The sequence below is a fragment of the Fulmarus glacialis genome, unplaced genomic scaffold, assembly GCF_000690835.1.
Source record: "Fulmarus glacialis isolate BGI_N327 unplaced genomic scaffold, ASM69083v1 scaffold46275, whole genome shotgun sequence".
Taxonomy (NCBI): Eukaryota; Metazoa; Chordata; class Aves; order Procellariiformes; family Procellariidae; genus Fulmarus; species Fulmarus glacialis.
In genome coordinates this window covers 26,361-31,658 of record NW_009213304.1, presented here as the reverse complement: position 1 = coordinate 31,658, position 5,298 = coordinate 26,361, and positions in this window count along the sequence as shown.

The following is a 5,298-nucleotide window of genomic DNA, read 5'->3' as shown; positions in this document are numbered from 1 at the left end:
GCGCCCGCCCGCGCCCCGCTGCAGCTCGCGGGCCGCCGGCCCGGCTCCCACCGTTTGCACCTCATCGTACCCCGCCGAGTCGAGGAATCGGGCATACCGAGGATATCTTATGCGTATGTCACGTTCCCCTCGAGACAGGATGACCCTCTCACACACGGTCAGTGACAAAATAGTGACGTGAAAAATATCGTTGACAATTGACTTGCAATGCGGCATTGCTACAGTTTCACAAGCGATTACAGGATCAAAACCAAGGAAACTCCTCATGTTTGGCAAATAAAATATTAAGAGTTCACGTTTAAACACGTAATAACCATATTCCACTTCAACCTGGTTCTTTCTCAAGAGAACATACCTCCGAAAGCAACCAATATAATTCTTATGTCCACTTTAATGTTTGAAAAGTAGAATCTAGAAAGATGCAGGCTTTCTCAAAATGTAAATAAATGCATCAGTTTTGAAATAGTAGATGGATTGGAGATGCAGGGAGAAATGCTGGCTCAAATGAACTGGAAAGAAAAGAAAAGCAGGGAATAGAAAGTAAAAAGGTGAAAAAGGAGGACATACCAGTAAAAGCATGAGGAAGAAAGAATGAATAAAAAGACTTCAAATTATTTCTCAAAGACATTTTTCTTCATCATCTGTATGGACTAAGGGCACATACCAAGTTATCGCAGGTCAGATGATACGTGGAAACTCATCAAACTTCCGTAATATTGCTTCAGCTTGTTGGCTCCCATCATACAAAGTGGGAGAAATTTCACAGCACCCTGCTGTGCATATTTCCTCCAAAGCAACCGGGGTAGATTCTGGAATGAAATGACTGGATGAATGGACTCCAGTTAATTGGAAATGTACAGTCACTGTAACACCTTAGCATAACTTCATTTTCTGATGTTGTCACCATTCTGCCATCCAATTCCCTATCTTTTCCCTGTCTTATGGCTCAATTATTCCCCCTTCTACATTCATCCTTTAATTATCTTTGAGAAATTCATAGATCTTTGTTTTCTTATTCTTGCATTTGGTTGTTCTGCAGATGTTGAAGATACAGGAATGAAAAGAAGTGAATGAAGGAGAAGGGCACAAAAGAAACTTCTTGTAGAGTTGATGAAGATCAGATCAGATCACGCTGCTGTTTGGACTTTTTATGGGAAAAACTAATTCAATGCACTGTAGAGCTATACAAAAACAAGATAGGAAGACAGTGGCCAAACCTAGTATGGTGGCCAAACCTAGTACACACACCAAGAAGAGCATGCACTCTCACATCAAATCTCTGACTATAATCAGATCAGGTTTTATACAGTCTACAAAACTCCAGTCTTCATTCTCATTGCACTAAGTCACAAGCCTAAAAGACGAATCACTTCATAATGTTTTCTTAGTCAATTGAAATAGAGGTACTGTTGAGACGCTATAACTATAAAGTCTTTTTCTGTCTCAACAATGACATAAGAGATCCCTCAATGGATCACTTGTTTAATCACTGTTACTACAAAATGAATGCACGAGAAGTTTCTTTAGTATAATGTAAGTAGGGGGTGGGAGAGTATGAGGGAGTACCTGTTAGTCCTGTCCTAGCTACAGCAGTTCTGGAAGAAGAGAAGACTGCACAGTCGTGAGGAGCAACTGAGCACACTCAGTGAGTAGACCCTGTTAGTTTGCAGAAGAGCTCAGCGAGCAGGAGATTTAGAAGAATGGGGAGCAACCACACAGCCAGGTTTCTGCAGGGACAGAAAGGATTTTTCCTAGACTTCCAGGGTGAATTTTGTAGGTGTTGAATCCAGGCAGTCAGGGACAAGTCACTGGACCAAGTGGGAGCCTGAAGGAAAGATACTGCCATGAAATGACACAGGGATCACAAATGTACAAACAAATGGATCTATTCTTTCCTATCTATCTTTTATATCTATTGTCTCATTCAGAACATTCTGTTTCAGAAAGTTCATCATTCTGGCTTAGGATCTCATAAAACTTAGAGAGTTTACAAATCCTTGTTTGTGTTCTTGGTGGGACTGCTTTAAGAAACACCATGGGCAAACCCCTTCCCCTTCCTCCCAACTGCTGCAAGGCTCCAATTAGAGTCCCATCACAACCGAAAACACCACCAGGTTTAGAGCTGCAGTCACGGCTGGGCAGAGGACTGCCTCAGAAACAGCTCTGTCCCCATCACCCTTATTTGGGCTTGATGCTGAGAAAAAACTCTCCTTAAAGAAACACTGCCACCAATAACGCAGATTCATGTAAACAATGGAGTTATCTGAATGTCGCACTCCTGCTGCTAAAGAATGAGTTTCATTCTCTTTTACATGGAAGCTTTAGAAGATGTTTTAGTTTAATGTGAATCATAGTCAAATACCTCAGAATCATGCTAGGGAATACGTTTCTTTGCAAAAGGATTTTAACATGGTACTGCCTATCTGTCAGACATCAGTGACAGAAGGCACCTATTGCAAATCTGTTACTTACCCAGCACTTAACACTTCTTTTTTTTTTCTTTAATCTGAAACCATACACTCAGAATGTCCTTACTGAGTCAGTGAGCTGCTGGAGAAGCCAGGTTGCACATACCTCAGCTCTGTCTCCACTCCGACGTACATCACACAAGTTTTAATACTGGAAGCCCATGAGAAATTATTATGACTAAGAATGGAAAATTAGATATTTTTACTGCCTTCATCATAAAATTTATACAAGAAATGGTGCAGACGTCTGTGCACTCACCTGCATTCCCTAGTATCAGTGTAGAAGCAGGGTAACTGTGGCATTAGTGGAGTGTTCAGCCCACTGGTAAGCCCTGAGTCTGCCATACCTAGTGTGCCTAAAGCAACTCTTGCTTTCGGAGGCCACATACACTACTGTGCCAAGGCAGTTGCTATGCTACAAGTGGAAAGGCCTGGGAGCAGTTTAAACCACAGGCTCTTCACTTGTCTGCAATGACAAAGTCCAGCTGGTCCAAGTATTTAACCTAGTGCTCCGCTTCTGTGCAGTGCAACTCACATCTACAGACTCGACTCTTAGTGCATGGAGCAGAGACAATTCCTGGAAAGTAAGGTTAATAAAAATGATGAACTAGAATGGGAAGACATCAAACTGGAACTGAAACTGGCAGGTAACGACACACCAAATTAATTCTGTGTAGAGAACTGTTGTTACTAGTATTTCAGCAGTCTATGGAGTTTATACGTTTCCTGTCAGAACTGCACTTGTCTGATTTATATAGTTATTGCATTGTAAGTCTGTAGTGCTCATACATTTCATATGACAAGACTTTACATAAATATTTTCTGGTGTACATTTCAGTTTCATGAGCATTTTTCAAATCAGACTTAATAGATCCTAGATTAAAAGAGTCACGAAAGGACTTAGGCACCAGAAAAGAGATTTGGATAGAATTTCTGTATAAAAATCTGTGACTTTTGCTTACCCCCTGTCGTGGTTTAACCCCACGCAGCCGCTCACTCACCCCCCCCCTCCGGTGGGATGGAGGAGAGAATCAGGAGAGCACAAGGAGGAAAACCCCCGGGTTGAGATAAAACAGTTTAATAATTGAAATAAAACAAAATAGAACAGTAAGAGTAACAGTGAGGACAACAACAATAACAAAATAGACAAAGCAGGCGATGCACAATGCAACTGCTCACCGACCACCGACCGCGTGTCACGAACGGGGGGTCAGCCCCCCCACACACCTGGTTTTTATACTGAGCATGATGTCACATGGTATAGAATACCCCATTGGCCAGCTGGGTCCACCACCCCGGCTGTGCTCCCCCCGCCCCGTGCAAGCATCACCCAGCAACAGCCAAAGCATCAATGGGCCATCAACGCTCCTTTCATACCAAACCCAAAACACAGCACATCCCCCAAGCTACTGGGGAGAAAGTTAACTCTGTCCCAGCCGGAACCAGGACACCCTCTCACTCAGATACTTAGAATGCATAAATGCTTTCATTTTCAGCAGTAAAGCTGAGCGTTTCTGTGGAGTTAGTCCAAAGTCCATCAGGCATATAAAACACAGGTTTTCTGAAATCACAGATGTGATTCATAGCACACACGCAAAGGCAGCTTAGTCCAATGGATCGTTTATTATTCTGTCATTGCTGTCCTTACTCCTTGCTGTAGTGTCTGGGCCCCCTGAACATCTATTTCAGCTACTTCTTTCCATACCACCTCTCACAAAGAGCGGTGACTTGTAACTATCCTCCATAGTTTCAAGCATAAAGAGAAAACACAATGCATAAAAAAAAGATTTACAACATCAAAGAAGATAGGGAAGAGTTTCAAAAATATCCTGCTATCTTTTGTTTCATAGTCAGCAAGGTGCTTCTAAAAACCTTAATAGGAAACCAACTACCTTTTTTTCATTCTTTCCTTTAAAAAAATCTCATTATAAAAGATTTACCCAAGATCAGAGAGGTGCCTTGGAGAAGGGCAGGAACTGTACCGCTGTTTCATGCCAGTCTTAAAAAAACCCACCAAAACCCAACCAAAAAACCCCTCAAAGTCAACTGGAGAGTAAGCATAGTGTTATCTCTAAAACAACTGTATTTATTTCTATGAAAGGAATTTGTTCTGGTTTTTGTAAAAATTTAATATGTATTTCTGGAAATTATGAACTTGCTAGCCATGAGTCTAGTTCAGTAACAAGGATAAAAATCAATGATCCCAGCAAATATATTTTTAAATCCTTGTAAATATCTGTCACCTTGCTTCACACATTTACAACTTTAACACTCTCTTTATGGTTTTTGGTGGGTTAATTCTGATCTCACATTCATTTTACAATAGTGTAATTTTATGCACTTTGATGGAATTAAATCTAGCTTGCATAACCTAAAATAAATCTGATTAAAACAAACCCAGTGTCTATTTCCTCTTTATAGCAGTAGACCTATCTTTGAATGATGATTGAAGCAATCATGCTTGACAAATGATCACTCTTTGACAAGCATTATGCTTTCTTTAGCACAAAAATAGACTTAAAAAAAGAATAATAAACTAATAAAGGATAACAAAGTAAATTTGAGTCTACTTTTTAATCAGTTATACACGCACACAGTGTTCTGTCCTGTTTCAGCTCTGACAATTATATCCAATCAAACTACAATTTAAGAGCCTTTAACAAAGTAAAAGGTAATGTTTATTAACATGCATGAGGAATACATAATGAAGATATAAGCAGCTTAATAATATATAATCAAAATAATCAGTACAGTAAATATACTTAAATGGTGTATACTAAAGGCTTTCATTCACAGGTGAATAGCAGTTTACTTCACATTTCCATAAAAA